Raw genomic sequence first — 24180 nt, forward strand, 5'->3', positions numbered from 1 at the left:
TGAGTGAGTCACTGAGTGAGTGAGTGAGTCACAGAGAGTGAGAGAGTCACAGAGAGTGAGTGAGTGAGTCACTGAGTGAGTGAGTGATTCACAGAGAGTGAGTGAGTCACAGAGAGCGAGTGAGTCACAGAGAGCGAGTGAGTGAGTCACTGAGTGAGTGAGTGAGTCACATAGAGTGAGTGAGTCACAGAGAGCGAGTGAGTCACAGAGAGCGAGTGAGTCACTGAGAGAGTGAGTGAGTCACTGAGTGAGTGAGTGAGTCACTGAGAGAGTGAGTGAGTCACAGAGAGCGAGTGAGTCACTGAGTGAGTGAGTGAGTCACTGAGAGTGAGTGAGTCACAGAGAGCGAGTGAGTGAGTCACTGAGTGAGTGAGTCACAGAGAGTGAGTGAGTCACAGAGAGCGAGTGAGTCACAGAGAGCGAGTGAGTGAGTCACTGTGAGAGTGAGTGAGTCACAGAGAGCGAGTGAGTCACAGAGAGAGTGAGTGAGTCACAGAGAGTGAGTGAGTCACAGAGAGTGAGTGAGTCACTGAGAGAGTGAGTGAGTCACAGAGAGTGAGTGAGTCACTGAGAGCGAGTGAGTCACTGAGAGAGTGAGTGAGTCACTGAGTGAGTGAGTCACAGAGAGTGAGTGAGTCACTGAGAGTGAGAGAGTCACTGACAGAGTGAGTGAGTCACTGAGTGAGTGAGTGAGTCACAGAGAGTGAGTGAGTCACTGAGAGTGAGTGAGTCACTGAGAGAGTGAGTGAGTCAGAGAGCGAGTGAGTCACTGAGAGAGTGAGTGAGTCACTGAGAGCGAGTGAGTCACAGAGAGCGAGTGAGTCACTGAGAGCGAGTGAGTCACTGAGTGAGTGAGTGAGTCACAGAGAGTGAGTGAGTCACAGAGAGCGAGTGAGTCACTCAGAGAGTGAGTGAGTCACTGAGAGTGAGTGAGTCACTGAGAGAGTGAGTGAGTCACAGAGAGTGAGTGAGTCACTGAGAGTGAGTGAGTCACTGAGAGAGTGAGTGAGTCACAGAGAGCGAGTGAGTCACAGAGAGCGAGTGAGTCACAGAGAGCTAGTGAGTAACTGAGAGAGTGAGTGAGTCACTGAGAGAGTGAGTGAGTCACTGAGTGAGTGAGTGAGTCACAGAGAGTGAGTGAGTCACAGAGAGCGAGTGAGTCACTGAGAGAGTGAGTGAGTCACACAGAGAGTGAGTGAGTCACAGAGTGAGTGAGTGAGTCACAGAGAGAGTGAGTGAGTCACAGAGAGAGTGAGTGAGTCACTGAGTGAGTGAGTGAGTCACAGAGAGTGAGTGAGTCACAGAGAGAGTGAGTGAGTCACAGAGAGAGTGAGTGAGTCACAGAGAGAGTGAGTGAGTCACTGAGTGAGTGAGTGAGTCACAGAGAGTGAGTGAGTCACAGAGAGCGAGTGAGTCACAGAGAGAGTGTGAGTCACAGAGAGCGAGTGAGTCACAGAGAGCGAGTGAGTCACTGAGAGAGTGAGTGAGTCACTGAGTGAGTGAGTGAGTCACAGAGAGTGAGTGAGTCACAGAGAGAGTGAGTGAGTCACTGAGTGAGTGAGTGAGTCACAGAGAGTGAGTGAGTCACAGAGAGCGAGTGAGTCACTGAGAGAGTGAGTGAGTCACAGAGAGCGAGTGAGTCACTGAGAGTGAGTGAGTCACTGAGAGAGTGAGTGAGTCACATAGAGCGAGTGAGTCACAGAGAGTGAGTGAGTCACAGAGAGTGAGTGAGTCACAGAGAGAGTGAGTGAGTCACAGAGAGAGTGAGTGAGTCACTGAGTGAGTGAGTGAGTCACAGAGAGAGCGAGTGAGTCACAGAGAGTGAGTGAGTCACAGAGAGTGAATGAGTCACAGAGAGAGTGAGTGAGTCACAGAGAGAGTGAGTGAGTCACTGAGTGAGTGAGTGAGTCACAGAGAGTGAGAGAGTCACAGAGAGTGAGTGAGTGAGTCACTGAGTGAGTGAGTGAGTCACAGAGAGTGAGTGAGTCACAGAGAGCGAGTGAGTCACAGAGAGCGAGTGAGTGAGTCACTGAGTGAGTGAGTGAGTCACATAGAGTGAGTGAGTCACAGAGAGCGAGTGAGTCACAGAGAGCGAGTGAGTCACTGAGAGAGTGAGTGAGTCACTGAGTGAGTGAGTGAGTCACTGAGAGAGTGAGTGAGTCACAGAGAGCGAGTGAGTCACTGAGTGAGTGAGTGAGTCACTGAGAGAGTGAGTGAGTCACAGAGAGCGAGTGAGTCACAGAGAGAGTGAGTGAGTCACTGAGAGAGTGAGGGAGTCACAGAGAGCGAGTGAGTCACAGAGAGCGAGTGAGTCACAGAGAGCGAGTGAGTCACAGAGAGAGTGAGTGAGTCACAGAGAGTGAGTGAGTCACAGAGAGAGTGAGTGAGTCACAGAGAGTGAGTGAGTCACAGAGAGCGAGTGAGTCACTGAGTGAGTGAGTCACAGAGAGTGAGTGAGTCACAGAGAGCGAGTGAGTCACAGAGAGAGTGAGTGAGTCACAGAGAGCGAGTGAGTCACTGAGTGAGTGAGTGAGTCACAGAGAGTGAGTGAGTCACAGAGAGCGAGTGAGTCACAGAGAGAGTGAGTGAGTCACAGAGAGCGAGTGAGTCACTGAGAGAGTGAGTGAGTCACAGAGAGCGATTGAGTCACCGAGAGCGAGTGAGTCACTGAGTGAGTGAGTCACTGAGAGAGTGAGTGAGTCACAGAGAGCGAGTGAGTCACTGAGAGAGTGAGTGAGTCACTGAGTGAGTGAGTGAGTCACAGAGTGTGAGTGAGTCACAGAGAGCGAGTGAGTCACAGAGAGCGAGTGAGTCACAGAGAGTGAGTGAGTCACTGAGTGAGTGAGTGAGTCACAGAGAGTGAGTGAGTCACAGAGAGCGAGTGAGTCACAGAGAGCGAGTGAGTCACAGAGAGTGAGTGAGTCACAGAGAGCGAGTGAGTCACAGAGAGCGAGTGAGTCACTGAGTGAGTGAGTGAGTCACAGAGAGTGAGTGAGTCACAGAGAGTGAATGAGTCACAGAGAGAGTGAGTGAGTCACTGAGTGAGTGAGTGAGTCACAGAGAGTGAGAGAGTCACAGAGAGTGAGTGAGTGAGTCACTGAGTGAGTGAGTGAGTCACAGAGAGTGAGTGAGTCACAGAGAGCGAGTGAGTCACAGAGAGCGAGTGAGTGAGTCACTGAGTGAGTGAGTGAGTCACAGAGAGTGAGTGAGTCACAGAGAGCGAGTGAGTCACAGAGAGCGAGTGAGTCACAGAGAGTGAGAGAGTCACAGAGAGTGAATGAGTCACAGAGAGCGAGTGAGTGAGTCACTGAGTGAGTGAGTGAGTCACTGAGTGAGTGAGTGAGTCACAGAGAGCGAGTGAGTCACAGAGAGTGAGTGAGTGAGTCACTGAGTGAGTGACTGAGTCACAGAGAGTGAGTGAGTCACTGAGAGAGTGAGTGAGTCACAGAGAGTGAGTGAGTCACTGAGTGAGTGAGTGAGTCACTGAGAGAGTGAGTGAGTCACAGAGAGCGAGTGAGTCACAGAGAGAGTGAGTGAGTCACTGAGAGAGTGAGGGAGTCACAGAGAGCGAGTGAGTCACTGAGAGAGTGAGTGAGTCACAGAGAGTGAGTGAGTCACAGAGAGAGTGAGTGAGTCACAGAGAGTGAGTGAGTCACAGAGAGAGTGAGTGAGTCACAGAGAGTGAGTGAGTCACAGAGAGCGAGTGAGTCACTGAGTGAGTGAGTCACAGAGAGTGAGTGAGTCACAGAGAGCGAGTGAGTCACAGAGAGAGTGAGTGAGTCACAGAGCGAGTGAGTCACTGAGTGAGTGAGTGAGTCACAGAGAGTGAGTGAGTCACAGAGAGCGAGTGAGTCACAGAGAGAGTGAGTGAGTCACAGAGAGCGAGTGAGTCACTGAGAGAGTGAGTGAGTCACAGAGAGCGAGTGAGTCACCGAGAGCGAGTGAGTCACTGAGTGAGTGAGTCACTGAGAGAGTGAGTGAGTCACAGAGAGCGAGTGAGTCACTGAGAGAGTGAGTGAGTCACTGAGTGAGTGAGTGAGTCACAGAGAGTGAGTGAGTCACAGAGAGCGAGTGAGTCACAGAGAGCGAGTGAGTCACAGAGAGTGAGTGAGTCACTGAGTGAGTGAGTGAGTCACAGAGAGCGAGTGAGTCACAGAGAGCGAGTGAGTCACAGAGAGCGAGTGAGTCACAGAGAGCGAGTGAGTCACAGAGAGCGAGTGAGTCACTGAGTGAGTGAGTGAGTCACAGAGAGTGAGTGAGTCACAGAGAGCGAGTGAGTCACTGAGAGAGCGAGTGAGTCACTGAGTGAGTGAGTGAGTCACAGAGAGTGAGTGAGTCACAGAGAGCGAGTGAGTCACTGAGAGAGTGAGTGAGTCACTGAGTGAGTGAGTGAGTCACAGAGAGAGCGAGTGAGTCACTGAGAGAGTGAGTGAGTCACTGAGAGCGAGTGAGTCACAGAGAGCGAGTGAGTCACAGAGAGCGAGTGAGACACTGAGAGAGTGAGTGAGTCACAGAGAGTGAGTGAGTCACTGAGAGACCGAGTGAGTCACTGAGAGAGTGAGTGAGTCACTGAGAGCGAGTGAGTCACAGAGAGTGAGTGAGTCACAGAGAGTGAGTGAGTCACAGAGAGAGTGAGTGAGTCACAGAGAGAGTGAGTGAGTCAAAGAGAGCGAGTGAGTCACTGAGAGAGTGAGTGAGTCACAGAGAGAGTGAGTGAGTCACAGAGAGAGTGAGTGAGTCACTGAGAGAGTGAGGGAGTCACAGAGAGCGAGTGAGTCACAGAGAGTGAGTGAGTCACAGAGAGCGAGTGAGTCACTGAGAGAGTGAGTGAGTCACAGAGAGCGAGTGAGTCACAGAGAGTGAATGAGTCACAGAGAGAGTGAGTGAGTCACAGAGAGAGTGAGAGAGTCACAGAGAGTGAGTGAGTGAGTCACTGAGTGAGTGAGTGAGTCACAGAGAGCGAGTGAGTCACAGAGAGCGAGTGAGTGAGTCACTGAGTGAGTGAGTGAGTCACATAGAGTGAGTGAGTCACAGAGAGCGAGTGAGTCACAGAGAGCGAGTGAGTCACTGAGAGAGTGAGTGAGTCACTGAGTGAGTGAGTGAGTCACTGAGAGAGTGAGTGAGTCACAGAAGCGAGTGAGTCACTGAGTGAGTGAGTGAGTCACTGAGAGAGTGAGTGAGTCACAGAGAGTGAGTGAGTCACTGAGAGAGTGAGTGAGTCACAGAGAGTGAGTGAGTCACAGAGAGAGTGAGTGAGTCACAGAGAGCGAGTGAGTCACTGAGAGAGTGAGTGAGTCACAGAGAGAGTGAGTGAGTCACAGAGAGCGAGTGAGTCACTGAGAGAGTGAGTGAGTCACAGCGAGTGAGTCACCGAGAGCGAGTGAGTCACTGAGTGAGTGAGTCACTGAGAGAGTGAGTGAGTCACAGAGAGCGAGTGAGTCACTGAGTGAGTGAGTGAGTCACAGAGAGTGAATGAGTCACAGAGAGCGAGTGAGTCACAGAGAGCGAGTGAGTCACAGAGAGTGAGTGAGTCACTGAGTGAGTGAGTGAGTCACAGAGAGTGAGTGAGTCACAGAGAGCGAGTGAGTCACAGAGAGCGAGTGAGTCACAGAGAGTGAGTGAGTCACAGAGAGCGAGTGAGTCACAGAGAGCGAGTGAGTCACTGAGTGAGTGAGTGAGTCACAGAGAGTGAGTGAGTCACAGAGAGCGAGTGAGTCACTGAGAGAGCGAGTGAGTCACTGAGTGAGTGAGTGAGTCACAGAGAGTGAGTGAGTCACAGAGAGCGAGTGAGTCACAGAGAGTGAGTGAGTCACTGAGTGAGTGAGTGAGTCACAGAGAGAGCGAGTGAGTCACTGAGAGAGTGAGTGAGTCACTGAGAGCGAGTGAGTCACAGAGAGCGAGTGAGTCACAGAGAGCGAGTGAGACACTGAGAGAGTGAGTGAGTCACAGAGAGTGAGTGAGTCACTGAGAGACCGAGTGAGTCACTGAGAGAGTGAGTGAGTCACTGAGAGCGAGTGAGTCACTGAGAGAGTGAGTGAGTCACAGAGAGCGAGTGAGTCACAGAGAGTGAGTGAGTCACAGAGAGTGAGTGAGTCACAGAGAGTGAGTGAGTCACAGAGAGAGTGAGTGAGTCACAGAGAGAGTGAGTGAGTCACAGAGAGCGAGTGAGTCACTGAGAGAGTGAGTGAGTCACAGAGAGAGTGAGTGAGTCACAGAGAGAGTGAGTGAGTCACTGAGAGAGTGAGGGAGTCACAGAGAGCGAGTGAGTCACAGAGAGTGAGTGAGTCACAGAGAGCGAGTGAGTCACTGAGAGAGTGAGTGAGTCACAGAGAGCGAGTGAGTCACAGAGAGTGAATGAGTCACAGAGAGAGTGAGTGAGTCACAGAGAGAGTGAGAGAGTCACAGAGAGTGAGTGAGTGAGTCACTGAGTGAGTGAGTGAGTCACAGAGAGCGAGTGAGTCACAGAGAGCGAGTGAGTGAGTCACTGAGTGAGTGAGTGAGTCACATAGAGTGAGTGAGTCACAGAGAGCGAGTGAGTCACAGAGAGCGAGTGAGTCACTGAGAGAGTGAGTGAGTCACTGAGTGAGTGAGTGAGTCACTGAGAGAGTGAGTGAGTCACAGAGAGCGAGTGAGTCACTGAGTGAGTGAGTGAGTCACTGAGAGAGTGAGTGAGTCACAGAGAGCGAGTGAGTCACAGAGAGAGTGAGTGAGTCACTGAGAGAGTGAGGGAGTCACAGAGAGCGAGTGAGTCACAGAGAGCGAGTGAGTCACTGAGTGAGTGAGTCACTGAGAGAGTGAGTGAGTCACAGAGAGTGAGTGAGTCACAGAGAGAGTGAGTGAGTCACAGAGAGTGAGTGAGTCACAGAGAGCGAGTGAGTCACTGAGTGAGTGAGTCAAAGAGAGTGAGTGAGTCACAGAGAGCGAGTGAGTCACAGAGAGAGTGAGTGAGTCACAGAGAGCGAGTGAGTCACTGAGTGAGTGAGTGAGTCACAGAGAGTGAGTGAGTCACAGAGAGCGAGTGAGTCACAGAGAGAGTGAGTGAGTCACAGAGAGCGAGTGAGTCACTGAGAGAGTGAGTGAGTCACAGAGAGCGAGTGAGTCACCGAGAGCGAGTGAGTCACTGAGCGAGTGAGTCACTGAGAGAGTGAGTGAGTCACAGAGAGGGAGTGAGTCACTGAGAGAGTGAGTGAGTCACTGAGTGAGTGAGTGAGTCACAGAGAGTGAGTGAGTCACAGAGAGCGAGTGAGTCACAGAGAGCGAGTGAGTCACAGAGAGTGAGTGAGTCACTGAGTGAGTGAGTGAGTCACAGAGAGTGAGTGAGTCACAGAGAGCGAGTGAGTCACAGAGAGCGAGTGAGTCACAGAGAGTGAGTGAGTCACAGAGAGCGAGTGAGTCACAGAGAGCGAGTGAGTCACTGAGAGAGCGAGTGAGTTACTGAGTGAGTGAGTCACAGAGAGTGAGTGAGTCACAGAGAGCGAGTGAGTCACTGGGAGAGCGAGTGAGTCACTGAGTGAGTGAGTCACAGAGAGTGAGTGAGTCACAGAGAGCGAGTGAGTCACTGAGAGAGCGAGTGAGTCACTGAGTGAGTGAGTGAGTCACAGAGAGTGAGTGAGTCACAGAGAGCGAGTGAGTCACTGAGAGAGTGAGTGAGTCACTGAGTGAGTGAGTGAGTCACAGAGAGAGCGAGTGAGTCACTGAGAGAGTGAGTGAGTCACTGAGAGCGAGTGAGTCACAGAGAGCGAGTGTGACACTGAGAGAGTGAGTGAGTCACAGAGAGTGAGTGAGTCACTGAGAGACCGAGTGAGTCACTGAGAGAGTGAGTGAGTCACTGAGAGCGAGTGAGTCACTGAGAGAGTGAGTGAGTCACAGAGAGTGAGTGAGTCACAGAGAGTGAGTGAGTCACAGAGAGTGAGTGAGTCACTGAGTGAGTGAGTCACAGAGAGAGTGAGTGAGTCACAGAGAGCGAGTGAGTCACTGAGAGAGTGAGTGAGTCACTGAGAGAGTGAGGGAGTCACAGAGAGCGAGTGAGTCACAGAGAGTGAGTGAGTCACAGAGAGCGAGTGAGTCACTGAGAGAGTGAGTGAGTCACAGAGAGCGAGTGAGTCACAGAGAGTGAGTGAGTCACAGAGAGAGTGAGTGAGTCACAGAGAGAGTGAGTGAGTCACAGAGAGCGAGTGAGTCACTGAGAGAGTGAGTGAGTCACAGAGAGTGAGTGAGTCACAGAGAGCGAGTGAGTCACAGAGAGAGTGAGTGAGTCACAGAGAGAGTGAGTGAGTCACTGAGAGAGTGAGTGAGTCACAGAGAGTGAGTGAGTCACTGAGAGAGTGAGTGAGTCACAGAGGGTGAGTGAGTCATTGAGAGAATGAGTGAGTCACTGAGAGAGTGAGTGAGTCACTGAGAGAGTGAGTGAGTCACTGAGAGAGTGAGTGAGTCACAGAGTGAGTGAGTGAGTCACAGAGAGAGCGAGTGAGTCACAGAGAGTGAGTGAGTCACTGAGAGAGTGAGTGAGTCACAGAGAGTGAGTGAGTCACAGAGAGAGTAAGTGAGTCACTGAGTGAGTGAGTGAGTCACTGAGTGAGTGAGTGAGTCACAGAGAGTGAGTGAGTCACAGAGAGAGTGAGTGAGTCACTGAGTGAGTGAGTGAGTCACAGAGAGCGAGTGAGTCACAGAGAGCGAGTGAGTCACAGAGAGCGAGTGAGTCACAGAGAGCGAGTGAGTCACAGAGAGAGTGAGTGAGTCACTGAGTGAGTGAGTGAGTCACAGAGAGCGAGTGAGTCACAGAGAGCGAGTGAGTCACTGAGAGAGTGAGTGAGTCACAGAGAGCGAGTGAGTCACAGAGAGTGAGTCACAGAGAGTGAGTGAGTCACTGAGCGAGTGAGTGAGTCACTGAGTGAGTGAGTCACTGAGAAAGTGAGTGAGTCACTGAGCGAGTGAGTGAGTCACTGAGTGAGTGAGTGAGTCACAGAGAGCGAGTGAGTCACAGAGAGTGAGTGAGTCACAGAGAGCGAGTGAGTCACAGAGAGCGAGTGAGTCACTGAGAGAGTGAGTGAGTCACAGAGAGTGAGTGAGTCACAGAGAGCGAGTGAGTCACTGAGTGAGTGAGTCACTGAGAGAGTGAGTGAGTCACTGAGAGCGAGTGAGTCACTGAGAGAGTGAGTGAGTCACAGAGAGTGAGTGAGTCACAGAGAGCGAGTGAGTCACTGAGAGCGAGTGAGTGAGTCACAGAGAGTGAGTGAGTCACAGGGAGCGAGTGAGTCACTGAGAGAGTGAGTGAGTCACGGAGAGCGAGTGAGTCACAGAGAGAGTGAGTGAGTCACAGAGAGAGTGAGTGAGTCACAGAGAGCGAGTGAGTCACAGAGAGAGTGAGTGAGTCACAGAGAGCGAGTGAGTCACTGAGAGAGTGAGTGAGTCACAGAGAGTGAGTGAGTCACAGAGAGCGAGTGAGTCACTGAGTGAGTGAATCACAGAGAGCGAGTGAGTCACTGAGTGAGTGAGTGAGTCACAGAGAGTGAGTGAGTCACAGAGAGCGAGTGAGTCACTGAGAGAGTGAGTGAGTCACTGAGAGAGTGAGTGAGTCACAGAGAGAGTGAGTGAGTGAGTCACAGAGAGCGAGTGAGTCACAGAGAGCGAGTGAGTCACAGAGAGCGAGTGAGTCACAGAGAGTGAGTGAGTCACTGAGTGAGTGAGTGAGTCACAGAGAGTGAGTGAGTCACAGAGAGCGAGTGAGTCACAGAGAGTGAGTGAGTCACTGAGAGAGCGAGTGAGTCACAGAGAGTGAGTGAGTCACAGAGAGCGAGTGAGTCACTGAGAGAGCGAGTGAGTCACTGAGAGAGCGAGTGAGTCACTGAGTGAGTGAGTGAGTCACAGAGAGTGAGTGAGTCACAGAGAGCGAGTGAGTCACAGAGAGTGAGTGAGTCACTGAGAGAGCGAGTGAGTCACTGAGTGAGTGAGTCACAGAGAGTGAGTGAGTCACAGAGAGCGAGTGAGTCACTGAGAGAGCGAGTGAGTCACTGAGTGAGTGAGTGAGTCACAGAGAGTGAGTGAGTCACAGAGAGCGAGTGAGTCACAGAGAGCGAGTGAGTCACTGAGAGAGCGAGTGAGTCACTGAGTGAGTGAGTCACAGAGAGCGAGTGAGTCACTGAGAGAGCGAGTGAGTCACTGAGTGAGTGAGTCACAGAGAGTGAGTGAGTCACAGAGAGCGAGTGAGTCACAGAGAGCGAGTGAGTCACTGAGAGAGTGAGTGAGTCACTGAGTGAGTGAGTGAGTCACAGAGAGTGAGTGAGTCACAGAGAGCGAGTGAGTCACTGAGAGAGTGAGTGAGTCACTGAGAGCGAGTGAGTCACAGAGAGCGAGTGAGTCACTGAGAGAGTGAGTGAGTCACAGAGAGTGAGTGAGTCACTGAGAGAGCGAGTGAGTCACTGAGAGAGTGAGTGAGTCACTGAGAGCGAGTGAGTCACTGAGAGAGTGAGTGAGTCACAGAGAGCGAGTGAGTCACAGAGAGTGAGTGAGTCACAGAGAGCGAGTGAGTCACTGAGAGAGTGAGTGAGTCACTGAGAGAGTGAGTGAGTCACAGAGAGAGTGAGTGAGTCACAGAGAGCGAGTGAGTCACTGAGAGAGTGAGTGAGTCACTGAGAGAGTGAGTGAGTCACAGAGAGCGAGTGAGTCACAGAGAGAGTGAGTGAGTCACAGAGAGAGTGAGTAAGTCACTGAGAGAGTGAGGGAGTCACAGAGAGCGAGTGAGTCACCGAGAGTGAGTGAGTCACAGAGAGCGAGTGAGTCACTGAGAGAGTGAGTGAGTCACAGAGAGCGAGTGAGTCACAGAGAGCGAGTGAGTCACAGAGAGAGTGAGTGAGTCACAGAGTGAGTGAGTGAGTCACAGAGAGCGAGTGAGTCACTGAGAGAATGAGTGAGTCACTGAGAGAGTGAGAGAGTCACTGAGAGTGAGTGAGTCACAGAGAGTGAGTGAGTCACAGAGAGTGAGTGAGTCACAGAGAGAGTGAGTGAGTCACTGAGTGAGTGAGTGAGTCACAGAGAGAGTGAGTGAGTCACTGAGTGAGTGAGTGAGTCACAGAGAGTGAGTGAGTCACAGAGAGAGTGAGTGAGTCACTGAGTGAGTGAGTCACAGAGAGTGAGTGAGTCACAGAGAGTGAGTGAGTCACAGAGAGTGAGTGAGTCACAGAGAGCGAGTGAGTCACAGAGAGAGAGAGTGAGTCACTGAGTGAGTGAGTGAGTCACAGAGAGTGAGTGAGTCACAGAGAGCGAGTGAGTCACAGAGAGCGAGTGAGTCACTGAGAGAGTGAGTGAGTCACAGAGAGCGAGTGAGTCACTGAGAGAGTGAGTCACTGAGAGAGTGAGTGAGTCACTGAGTGAGTGAGTGAGTCACTGAGAGTGAGTGAGTCACTGAGCGAGTGAGTGAGTCACTGAGTGAGTGAGTGAGTCACTGAGAGAGTGAGTGAGTCACTGAGCGAGTGAGTGAGTCACTGAGTGAGTGAGTGAGTCACAGAGAGCGAGTGAGTCACAGAGAGTGAGTGAGTCACAGAGAGCGAGTGAGTCACAGAGAGCGAGTGAGTCACTGAGAGAGTGAGTGAGTCACTGAGTGAGTGAGTGAGTCACAGAGAGCGAGTGAGTCACTGAGTGAGTGAGTCACTGAGAGAGTGAGTGAGTTACTGAGAGCGAGTGAGTCACAGAGAGCGACTGAGTCACAGAGAGCGAGTGAGTCACTGAGAGAGTGAGTGAGTCACTGAGAGCGAGTGAGTCACAGAGAGCGAGTGAGTCACTGAGAGAGTGAGTGAGTCACAGAGAGTGAGTGAGTCACTGAGAGAGCGAGTGAGTCACTGAGAGAGTGAGTGAGTCACTGAGAGCGAGTGAGTCACTGAGAGAGTGAGTGAGTCACAGAGAGCGAGTGAGTCACAGAGAGTGAGTGAGGGAGTCACAGAGAGCGAGTGAGTCACTGAGAGAGTGAGGGAGTCACAGAGAGTGAGTGAGTCACTGAGTGAGTGAGTGAGTCACAGAGAGCGAGTGAGTCACTGAGAGAGTGAGGGAGTCACAGAGAGCGAGTGAGTCACTGAGTGAGTGAGGGAGTCACAGAGAGCAAGTGAGTCACAGAGAGAGTGAGTGAGTCACTGAGAGAGTGAGTGAGTCACTGAGAGAGTGAGTGAGTCACAGAGAGAGTGAGTGAGTCACTGAGAGAGTGAGTGAGTCACTGAGAGAGTGAGTGAGTCACTGAGAGTGAGAGTCACTGAGAGTGAGTGAGTCACAGAGAGCGAGTGAGTCACAGAGAGCGAGTGAGTGAGTCACTGAGAGAGTGAGTGAGTCACAGAGAGAGTGAGTGAGTCACAGAGAGTGAGTGAGTCACAGAGAGAGTGAGTGAGTCACAGAGAGAGTGAGTGAGTCACAGAGAGAGTGAGTCAGTCACTGAGAGAGTGAGTGAGTCACTGAGAGAGTGAGTGAGTCACAGAGAGTGAGTGAGTCACAGAGAGCGAGTGAGTCCCTGAGAGAGTGAGTGAGTCACTGAGAGAGTGAGTGAGTCACAGAGAGTGAGTGAGTCACAGAGAGCGAGTGAGTCACAGAGAGAGTGAGTGAGTCACAGAGAGCGAGTGAGTCACAGAGAGAGTGAGTGAGTCACAGAGAGAGTGAGTGAGTCACTGAGAGAGTGAGTGAGTCACTGAGAGAGTGAGTGAGTCACAGAGAGAGTGAGTGAGTCACAGAGAGCGAGTGAGTGAGTCACTGAGTGAGTGAGTCACAGAGAGTGAGTGAGTCACAGAGAGCGAGTGAGTCACAGAGAGCGAGTGAGTGAGTCACTGTGAGAGTGAGTGAGTCACAGAGAGCGAGTGAGTCACTGAGAGAGTGAGTGAGTCACAGAGAGTGAGTGAGTCACTGAGAGCGAGTGAGTCACTGAGAGAGTGAGTGAGTCACTGAGTGAGTGAGTGAGTCACAGAGAGTGAGTGAGTCACTGAGAGTGAGAGAGTCACTGACAGAGTGAGTGAGTCACTGAGTGAGTGAGTGAGTCACAGAGAGTGAGTGAGTCACAGAGAGTGAGTGAGTCACTGAGAGTGAGTGAGTCACTGAGAGAGTGAGTGAGTCAGAGAGCGAGTGAGTCACTGAGAGAGTGAGTGAGTCACTGAGAGCGAGTGAGTCACAGAGAGCGAGTGAGTCACTGAGAGCGAGTGAGTCACTGAGTGAGTGAGTGAGTCACAGAGAGTGAGTGAGTCACAGAGAGCGAGTGAGTCACTCAGAGAGTGAGTGAGTCACTGAGAGTGAGTGAGTCACTGAGAGAGTGAGTGAGTCACAGAGAGTGAGTGAGTCACAGAGAGTGAGTGAGTCACTGAGAGAGTGAGTGAGTCACAGAGAGCGAGTGAGTCACAGAGAGCGAGTGAGTCACAGAGAGCTAGTGAGTAACTGAGAGAGTGAGTGAGTCACTGAGAGAGTGAGTGAGTCACTGAGTGAGTGAGTGAGTCACAGAGAGTGAGTGAGTCACAGAGAGCGAGTGAGTCACTGAGAGAGTGAGTGAGTCACACAGAGAGTGAGTGAGTCACAGAGTGAGTGAGTGAGTCACAGAGAGAGTGAGTGAGTCACAGAGAGAGTGAGTGAGTCACTGAGTGAGTGAGTGAGTCACAGAGAGTGAGTGAGTCACAGAGAGAGTGAGTGAGTCACAGAGAGAGTGAGTGAGTCACAGAGAGAGTGAGTGAGTCACTGAGTGAGTGAGTGAGTCACAGAGAGTGAGTGAGTCACAGAGAGCGAGTGAGTCACAGAGAGAGTGAGTGAGTCACAGAGAGCGAGTGAGTCACAGAGAGCGAGTGAGTCACTGAGAGAGTGAGTGAGTCACTGAGTGAGTGAGTGAGTCACAGAGAGTGAGTGAGTCACAGAGAGATTGAGTGAGTCACTGAGTGAGTGAGTGAGTCACAGAGAGTGAGTGAGTCACAGAGAGCGAGTGAGTCACTGAGAGAGTGAGTGAGTCACAGAGAGCGAGTGAGTCACTGAGAGTGAGTGAGTCACTGAGAGAGTGAGTGAGTCACATAGAGCGAGTGAGTCACAGAGAGTGAGTGAGTCACAGAGAGTGAGTGAGTCACAGAGAGAGTGAGTGAGTCACAGAGAGAGTGAGTGAGTCACTGAGTGAGTGAGTGAGTCACAGAGAGAGCGAGTGAGTCACAGAGAGTGAGTGAGTCACAGAGAGTGAATGAGTCACAGAGAGAGTGAGTGAGTCACAGAGAGAGTGAGTGAGTCACTGAGTGAGTGAGTGAGTCACAGAGAGTGAGAGAGTCACAGAGAGTGAGTGAGTGAGTCACTGAGTGAGTGAGTGAGTCACAGAGAGTGAGTGAGTCACAGAGAGCGAGTGAGTCACAGAGAGCGAGTGAGTGAGTCACTGAGTGTGAGTGAGTCACATAGAGTGAGTGAGTCACAGAGAGCGAGTGAGTCACAGAGAGCGAGTGAGTCACTGAGAGAGTGAGTGAGTCACTGAGTGAGTGAGTGAGTCACAGAGAGTGAGTGAGTCACAGAGAGCGAGTGAGTCACAGAGAGCGAGTGAGTCACAGAGAGTGAGTGAGTCACTGAGTGAGTGAGTGAGTCACAGAGAGTGAGTGAGTCACAGAGAGCGAGTGAGTCACAGAGAGCGAGTGAGTCACAGAGAGTGAGTGAGTCACAGAGAGCGAGTGAGTCACAGAGAGCGAGTGAGTCACTGAGTGAGTGAGTGAGTCACAGAGAGTGAGTGAGTCAGAGAGTGAATGAGTCACAGAGAGAGTGAGTGAGTCACTGAGTGAGTGAGTGAGTCACAGAGAGTGAGAGAGTCACAGAGAGTGAGTGAGTGAGTCACTGAGTGAGTGAGTGAGTCACAGAGAGTGAGTGAGTCACAGTGAGCGAGTGACTCACAGAGAGCGAGTGAGTGAGTCACTGAGTGAGTGAGTGAGTCACAGAGAGTGAGTGAGTCACAGAGAGCGAGTGAGTCACAGAGAGCGAGTGAGTCACAGAGAGTGAGTGAGTCACAGAGAGTGAATGAGTCACAGAGAGAGTGAGTGAGTCACAGAGAGAGTGAGTGAGTCACTGAGTGAGTGAGTGAGTCACAGAGAGTGAGAGAGTCACAGAGAGTGAGTGAGTGAGTCACTGAGTGAGTGAGTGAGTCACAGAGAGTGAGTGAGTCACAGAGAGCGAGTGAGTCACAGAGAGCGAGTGAGTGAGTCACTGAGTGAGTGAGTGAGTCACATAGAGTGAGTGAGTCACAGAGAGCGAGTGAGTCACAGAGAGCGAGTGAGTCACTGAGAGAGTGAGTGAGTCACTGAGTGAGTGAGTGAGTCACTGAGAGAGTGAGTGAGTCACAGAGAGCGAGTGAGTCACTGAGTGAGTGAGTGAGTCACTGAGAGTGAGTGAGTCACAGAGAGCGAGTGAGTGAGTCACTGAGTGAGTGAGTCACAGAGAGTGAGTGAGTCACAGAGAGCGAGTGAGTCACAGAGAGCGAGTGAGTGAGTCACTGTGAGAGTGAGTGAGTCACAGAGAGCGAGTGAGTCACAGAGAGAGTGAGTGAGTCACAGAGAGTGAGTGAGTCACAGAGAGTGAGTGAGTCACTGAGAGAGTGAGTGAGTCACAGAGAGTGAGTGAGTCACTGAGAGCGAGTGAGTCACTGAGAGAGTGAGTGAGTCACTGAGTGAGTGAGTCACAGAGAGTGAGTGAGTCACTGAGAGTGAGAGAGTCACTGACAGAGTGAGTGAGTCACTGAGTGAGTGAGTGAGTCACAGAGAGTGAGTGAGTCACTGAGAGTGAGTGAGTCACTGAGAGAGTGAGTGAGTCAGAGAGCGAGTGAGTCACTGAGAGAGTGAGTGAGTCACTGAGAGCGAGTGAGTCACAGAGAGCGAGTGAGTCACTGAGAGCGAGTGAGTCACTGAGTGAGTGAGTGAGTCACAGAGAGTGAGTGAGTCACAGAGAGCGAGTGAGTCACTCAGAGAGTGAGTGAGTCACTGAGAGTGAGTGAGTCACTGAGAGAGTGAGTGAGTCACAGAGAGTGAGTGAGTCACTGAGAGTGAGTGAGTCACTGAGAGAGTGAGTGAGTCACAGAGAGCGAGTGAGTCACAGAGAGCGAGTGAGTCACAGAGAGCTAGTGAGTAACTGAGAGAGTGAGTGAGTCACTGAGAGAGTGAGTGAGTCACTGAGTGAGTGAGTGAGTCACAGAGAGTGAGTGAGTCACAGAGAGCGAGTGAGTCACTGAGAGAGTGAGTGAGTCACACAGAGAGTGAGTGAGTCACAGAGTGAGTGAGTGAGTCACAGAGAGAGTGAGTGAGTCACAGAGAGAGTGAGTGAGTCACTGAGTGAGTGAGTGAGTCACAGAGAGTGAGTGAGTCACAGAGAGAGTGAGTGAGTCACAGAGAGAGTGAGTGAGTCACTGAGTGAGTGAGTGAGTCACAGAGAGTGAGTGAGTCACAGAGAGCGAGTGAGTCACAGAGAGAGTGTGAGTCACAGAGAGCGAGTGAGTCACAGAGAGCGAGTGAGTCACTGAGAGAGTGAGTGAGTCACTGAGTGAGTGAGTGAGTCACAGAGAGTGAGTGAGTCACAGAGAGAGTGAGTGAGTCACTGAGTGAGTGAGTGAGTCACAGAGAGTGAGTGAGTCACAGAGAGCGAGTGAGTCACTGAGAGAGTGAGTGAGTCACAGAGAGCGAGTGAGTCACTGAGAGTGAGTGAGTCACTGAGAGAGTGAGTGAGTCACATAGAGCGAGTGAGTCACAGAGAGTGAGTGAGTCACAGAGAGTGAGTGAGTCACAGAGAGAGTGAGTGAGTCACAGAGAGAGTGAGTGAGTCACTGAGTGAGTGAGTGAGTCACAGAGAGAGCGAGTGAGTCACAGAGAGTGAGTGAGTCACAGAGAGTGAATGAGTCACAGAGAGAGTGAGTGAGTCACAGAGAGAGTGAGTGAGTCACTGAGTGAGTGAGTGAGTCACAGAGAGTGAGAGAGTCACAGAGAGTGAGTGAGTGAGTCACTGAGTGAGTGAGTGAGTCACAGAGAGTGAGTGAGTCACAGAGAGCGAGTGAGTCACAGAGAGCGAGTGAGTGAGTCACTGAGTGAGTGAGTGAGTCACATAGAGTGAGTGAGTCACAGAGAGCGAGTGAGTCACAGAGAGCGAGTGAGTCACTGAGAGAGTGAGTGAGTCACTGAGTGAGTGAGTGAGTCACTGAGAGAGTGAGTGAGTCACAGAGAGCGAGTGAGTCACTGAGTGAGTGAGTGAGTCACTGAGAGAGTGAGTGAGTCACAGAGAGCGAGTGAGTCACAGAGAGAGTGAGTGAGTCACTGAGAGAGTGAGGGAGTCACAGAGAGCGAGTGAGTCACAGAGAGCGAGTGAGTCACAGAGAGCGAGTGAGTCACAGAGAGAGTGAGTGAGTCACAGAGAGTGAGTGAGTCACAGAGAGAGTGAGTGAGTCACAGAGAGTGAGTGAGTCACAGAGAGCGAGTGAGTCACTGAGTGAGTGAGTCACAGAGAGTGAGTGAGTCACAGAGAGCGAGTGAGTCACAGAGAGAGTGAGTGAGTCACAGAGAGCGAGTGAGTCACTGAGTGAGTGAGTGAGTCACAGAGAGTGAGTGAGTCACAGAGAGCGAGTGAGTCACAGAGAGAGTGAGTGAGTCACAGAGAGCGAGTGAGTCACTGAGAGAGTGAGTGAGTCACAGAGAGCGATTGAGTCACCGAGAGCGAGTGAGTCACTGAGTGAGTGAGTCACTGAGAGAGTGAGTGAGTCACAGAGAGCGAGTGAGTCACTGAGAGAGTGAGTGAGTCACTGAGTGAGTGAGTGAGTCACAGAGAGTGAGTGAGTCACAGAGAGCGAGTGAGTCACAGAGAGCGAGTGAGTCACAGAGAGTGAGTGAGTCACTGAGTGAGTGAGTGAGTCACAGAGAGTGAGTGAGTCACAGAGAGCGAGTGAGTCACAGAGAGCGAGTGAGTCACAGAGAGTGAGTGAGTCACAGAGAGCGAGTGAGTCACAGAGAGCGAGTGAGTCACTGAGTGAGTGAGTGAGTCACAGAGAGTGAGTGAGTCACAGAGAGTGAATGAGTCACAGAGAGAGTGAGTGAGTCACTGAGTGAGTGAGTGAGTCACAGAGAGTGAGAGAGTCACAGAGAGTGAGTGAGTGAGTCACTGAGTGAGTGAGTGAGTCACAGAGAGTGAGTGAGTCACAGAGAGCGAGTGAGTCACAGAGAGCGAGTGAGTGAGTCACTGAGTGAGTGAGTGAGTCACAGAGAGTGAGTGAGTCACAGAGAGCGAGTGAGTCACAGAGAGCGAGTGAGTCACAGAGAGTGAGAGAGTCACAGAGAGTGAATGAGTCACAGAGAGCGAGTGAGTGAGTCACTGAGTGAGTGAGTGAGTCACTGAGTGAGTGAGTGAGTCACAGAGAGCGAGTGAGTCACAGAGAGTGAGTGAGTGAGTCACTGAGTGAGTGACTGAGTCACAGAGAGTGAGTGAGTCACTGAGAGAGTGAGTGAGTCACAGAGAGTGAGTGAGTCACTGAGTGAGTGAGTGAGTCACTGAGAGAGTGAGTGAGTCACAGAGAGCGAGTGAGTCACAGAGAGAGTGAGTGAGTCACTGAGAGAGTGAGGGAGTCACAGAGAGCGAGTGAGTCACTGAGAGAGTGAGTGAGTCACAGAGAGTGAGTGAGTCACAGAGAGAGTGAGTGAGTCACAGAGAGTGAGTGAGTCACAGAGAGAGTGAGTGAGTCACAGAGAGTGAGTGAGTCACAGAGAGCGAGTGAGTCACTGAGTGAGTGAGTCACAGAGAGTGAGTGAGTCACAGAGAGCGAGTGAGTCACAGAGAGAGTGAGTGAGTCACAGAGCGAGTGAGTCACTGAGTGAGTGAGTGAGTCACAGAGAGTGAGTGAGTCACAGAGAGCGAGTGAGTCACAGAGAGAGTGAGTGAGTCACAGAGAGCGAGTGAGTCACTGAGAGAGTGAGTGAGTCACAGAGAGCGAGTGAGTCACCGAGAGCGAGTGAGTCACTGAGTGAGTGAGTCACTGAGAGAGTGAGTGAGTCACAGAGAGCGAGTGAGTCACTGAGAGAGTGAGTGAGTCACTGAGTGAGTGAGTGAGTCACAGAGAGTGAGTGAGTCACAGAGAGCGAGTGAGTCACAGAGAGCGAGTGAGTCACAGAGAGTGAGTGAGTCACTGAGTGAGTGAGTGAGTCACAGAGAGCGAGTGAGTCACAGAGAGCGAGTGAGTCACAGAGAGCGAGTGAGTCACAGAGAGCGAGTGAGTCACAGAGAGCGAGTGAGTCACTGAGTGAGTGAGTGAGTCACAGAGAGTGAGTGAGTCACAGAGAGCGAGTGAGTCACTGAGAGAGCGAGTGAGTCACTGAGTGAGTGAGTGAGTCACAGAGAGTGAGTGAGTCACAGAGAGCGAGTGAGTCACTGAGAGAGTGAGTGAGTCACTGAGTGAGTGAGTGAGTCACAGAGAGAGCGAGTGAGTCACTGAGAGAGTGAGTGAGTCACTGAGAGCGAGTGAGTCACAGAGAGCGAGTGAGTCACAGAGAGCGAGTGAGACACTGAGAGAGTGAGTGAGTCACAGAGAGTGAGTGAGTCACTGAGAGACCGAGTGAGTCACTGAGAGAGTGAGTGAGTCACTGAGAGCGAGTGAGTCACAGAGAGTGAGTGAGTCACAGAGAGTGAGTGAGTCACAGAGAGTGAGTGAGTCACAGAGAGAGTGAGTGAGTCACAGAGAGAGTGAGTGAGTCAAAGAGAGCGAGTGAGTCACTGAGAGAGTGAGTGAGTCACAGAGAGAGTGAGTGAGTCACAGAGAGAGTGAGTGAGTCACTGAGAGAGTGAGGGAGTCACAGAGAGCGAGTGAGTCACAGAGAGTGAGTGAGTCACAGAGAGCGAGTGAGTCACTGAGAGAGTGAGTGAGTCACAGAGAGCGAGTGAGTCACAGAGAGTGAATGAGTCACAGAGAGAGTGAGTGAGTCACAGAGAGAGTGAGAGAGTCACAGAGAGTGAGTGAGTGAGTCACTGAGTGAGTGAGTGAGTCACAGAGAGCGAGTGAGTCACAGAGAGCGAGTGAGTGAGTCACTGAGTGAGTGAGTGAGTCACATAGAGTGAGTGAGTCACAGAGAGCGAGTGAGTCACAGAGAGCGAGTGAGTCACTGAGAGAGTGAGTGAGTCACTGAGTGAGTGAGTGAGTCACTGAGAGAGTGAGTGAGTCACAGAGAGCGAGTGAGTCACTGAGTGAGTGAGTGAGTCACTGAGAGAGTGAGTGAGTCACAGAGAGTGAGTGAGTCACTGAGAGAGTGAGTGAGTCACAGAGAGTGAGTGAGTCACAGAGAGAGTGAGTGAGTCACAGAGAGCGAGTGAGTCACTGAGAGAGTGAGTGAGTCACAGAGAGAGTGAGTGAGTCACAGAGAGCGAGTGAGTCACTGAGAGAGTGAGTGAGTCACAGCGAGTGAGTCACCGAGAGCGAGTGAGTCACTGAGTGAGTGAGTCACTGAGAGAGTGAGTGAGTCACAGAGAGCGAGTGAGTCACTGAGTGAGTGAGTGAGTCACAGAGAGTGAGTGAGTCACAGAGAGCGAGTGAGTCACAGAGAGCGAGTGAGTCACAGAGAGTGAGTGAGTCACTGAGTGAGTGAGTGAGTCACAGAGAGCGAGTGAGTCACAGAGAGCGAGTGAGTCACAGAGAGTGAGTGAGTCACAGAGAGCGAGTGAGTCACAGAGAGCGAGTGAGTCACTGAGTGAGTGAGTGAGTCACAGAGAGTGAGTGAGTCACAGAGAGCGAGTGAGTCACTGAGAGAGCGAGTGAGTCACTGAGTGAGTGAGTGAGTCACAGAGAGTGAGTGAGTCACAGAGAGCGAGTGAGTCACAGAGAGTGAGTGAGTCACTGAGTGAGTGAGTGAGTCACAGAGAGAGCGAGTGAGTCACTGAGAGAGTGAGTGAGTCACTGAGAGCGAGTGAGTCACAGAGAGCGAGTGAGTCACAGAGAGCGAGTGAGACACTGAGAGAGTGAGTGAGTCACAGAGAGTGAGTGAGTCACTGAGAGACCGAGTGAGTCACTAAGAGAGTGAGTGAGTCACTGAGAGCGAGTGAGTCACTGAGAGAGTGAGTGAGTCACAGAGAGCGAGTGAGTCACAGAGAGTGAGTGAGTCACAGAGAGTGAGTGAGTCACAGAGAGTGAGTGAGTCACAGAGAGAGTGAGTGAGTCACAGAGAGAGTGAGTGAGTCACAGAGAGCGAGTGAGTCACTGAGAGAGTGAGTGAGTCACAGAGAGAGTGAGTGAGTCACAGAGAGAGTGAGTGAGTCACTGAGAGAGTGAGGGAGTCACAGAGAGCGAGTGAGTCACAGAGAGTGAGTGAGTCACAGAGAGCGAGTGAGTCACTGAGAGAGTGAGTGAGTCACAGAGAGCGAGTGAGTCACAGAGAGTGAATGAGTCACAGAGAGAGTGAGTGAGTCACAGAGAGAGTGAGAGAGTCACAGAGAGTGAGTGAGTGAGTCACTGAGTGAGTGAGTGAGTCACAGAGAGCGAGTGAGTCACAGAGAGCGAGTGAGTGAGTCACTGAGTGAGTGAGTGAGTCACATAGAGTGAGTGAGTCACAGAGAGCGAGTGAGTCACAGAGAGCGAGTGAGTCACTGAGAGAGTGAGTGAGTCACTGAGTGAGTGAGTGAGTCACTGAGAGAGTGAGTGAGTCACAGAGAGCGAGTGAGTCACTGAGTGAGTGAGTGAGTCACTGAGAGAGTGAGTGAGTCACAGAGAGCGAGTGAGTCACAGAGAGAGTGAGTGAGTCACTGAGAGAGTGAGGGAGTCACAGAGAGCGAGTGAGTCACAGAGAGCGAGTGAGTCACTGAGTGAGTGAGTCACTGAGAGAGTGAGTGAGTCACAGAGAGTGAGTGAGTCACAGAGAGAGTGAGTGAGTCACAGAGAGTGAGTGAGTCACAGAGAGCGAGTGAGTCACTGAGTGAGTGAGTCAAAGAGAGTGAGTGAGTCACAGAGAGCGAGTGAGTCACAGAGAGAGTGAGTGAGTCACAGAGAGCGAGTGAGTCACTGAGTGAGTGAGTGAGTCACAGAGAGTGAGTGAGTCACAGAGAGCGAGTGAGTCACAGAGAGAGTGAGTGAGTCACAGAGAGCGAGTGAGTCACTGAGAGAGTGAGTGAGTCACAGAGAGCGAGTGAGTCACCGAGAGCGAGTGAGTCACTGAGCGAGTGAGTCACTGAGAGAGTGAGTGAGTCACAGAGAGGGAGTGAGTCACTGAGAGAGTGAGTGAGTCACTGAGTGAGTGAGTGAGTCACAGAGAGCGAGTGAGTCACAGAGAGCGAGTGAGTCACTGAGTGAGTGAGTGAGTCACAGAGAGTGAGTGAGTCACAGAGAGCGAGTGAGTCACAGAGAGCGAGTGAGTCACAGAGAGTGAGTGAGTCACTGAGTGAGTGAGTGAGTCACAGAGAGCGAGTGAGTCACAGAGAGCGAGTGAGTCACAGAGAGTGAGTGAGTCACAGAGAGCGAGTGAGTCACAGAGAGCGAGTGAGTCACTGAGTGAGTGAGTGAGTCACAGAGAGTGAGTGAGTCACAGAGAGCGAGTGAGTCACTGAGAGAGCGAGTGAGTCACTGAGTGAGTGAGTGAGTCACAGAGAGTGAGTGAGTCACAGAGAGCGAGTGAGTCACAGAGAGTGAGTGAGTCACTGAGTGAGTGAGTGAGTCACAGAGAGAGCGAGTGAGTCACTGAGAGAGTGAGTGAGTCACTGAGAGCGAGTGAGTCACAGAGAGCGAGTGAGTCACAGAGAGCGAGTGAGACACTGAGAGAGTGAGTGAGTCACAGAGAGTGAGTGAGTCACTGAGAGACCGAGTGAGTCACTAAGAGAGTGAGTGAGTCACTGAGAGCGAGTGAGTCACTGAGAGAGTGAGTGAGTCACAGAGAGCGAGTGAGTCACAGAGAGTGAGTGAGTCACAGAGAGTGAGTGAGTCACAGAGAGTGAGTGAGTCACAGAGAGAGTGAGTGAGTCACAGAGAGAGTGAGTGAGTCACAGAGAGCGAGTGAGTCACTGAGAGAGTGAGTGAGTCACAGAGAGAGTGAGTGAGTCACAGAGAGAGTGAGTGAGTCACTGAGAGAGTGAGGGAGTCACAGAGAGCGAGTGAGTCACAGAGAGTGAGTGAGTCACAGAGAGCGAGTGAGTCACTGAGAGAGTGAGTGAGTCACAGAGAGCGAGTGAGTCACAGAGAGTGAATGAGTCACAGAGAGAGTGAGTGAGTCACAGAGAGAGTGAGAGAGTCACAGAGAGTGAGTGAGTGAGTCACTGAGTGAGTGAGTGAGTCACAGAGAGCGAGTGAGTCACAGAGAGCGAGTGAGTGAGTCACTGAGTGAGTGAGTGAGTCACATAGAGTGAGTGAGTCACAGAGAGCGAGTGAGTCACAGAGAGCGAGTGAGTCACTGAGAGAGTGAGTGAGTCACTGAGTGAGTGAGTGAGTCACTGAGAGAGTGAGTGAGTCACAGAGAGCGAGTGAGTCACTGAGTGAGTGAGTGAGTCACTGAGAGAGTGAGTGAGTCACAGAGAGCGAGTGAGTCACAGAGAGAGTGAGTGAGTCACTGAGAGAGTGAGGGAGTCACAGAGAGCGAGTGAGTCACAGAGAGCGAGTGAGTCACTGAGTGAGTGAGTCACTGAGAGAGTGAGTGAGTCACAGAGAGTGAGTGAGTCACAGAGAGAGTGAGTGAGTCACAGAGAGTGAGTGAGTCACAGAGAGCGAGTGAGTCACTGAGTGAGTGAGTCAAAGAGAGTGAGTGAGTCACAGAGAGCGAGTGAGTCACAGAGAGAGTGAGTGAGTCACAGAGAGCGAGTGAGTCACTGAGTGAGTGAGTGAGTCACAGAGAGTGAGTGAGTCACAGAGAGCGAGTGAGTCACAGAGAGAGTGAGTGAGTCACAGAGAGCGAGTGAGTCACTGAGAGAGTGAGTGAGTCACAGAGAGCGAGTGAGTCACCGAGAGCGAGTGAGTCACTGAGCGAGTGAGTCACTGAGAGAGTGAGTGAGTCACAGAGAGGGAGTGAGTCACTGAGAGAGTGAGTGAGTCACTGAGTGAGTGAGTGAGTCACAGAGAGTGAGTGAGTCACAGAGAGCGAGTGAGTCACAGAGAGCGAGTGAGTCACAGAGAGTGAGTGAGTCACTGAGTGAGTGAGTGAGTCACAGAGAGTGAGTGAGTCACAGAGAGCGAGTGAGTCACAGAGAGCGAGTGAGTCACAGAGAGTGAGTGAGTCACAGAGA

This window comes from Pristiophorus japonicus, unplaced genomic scaffold (assembly GCF_044704955.1).
Source record: "Pristiophorus japonicus isolate sPriJap1 unplaced genomic scaffold, sPriJap1.hap1 HAP1_SCAFFOLD_795, whole genome shotgun sequence".
Taxonomy (NCBI): Eukaryota; Metazoa; Chordata; class Chondrichthyes; family Pristiophoridae; genus Pristiophorus; species Pristiophorus japonicus.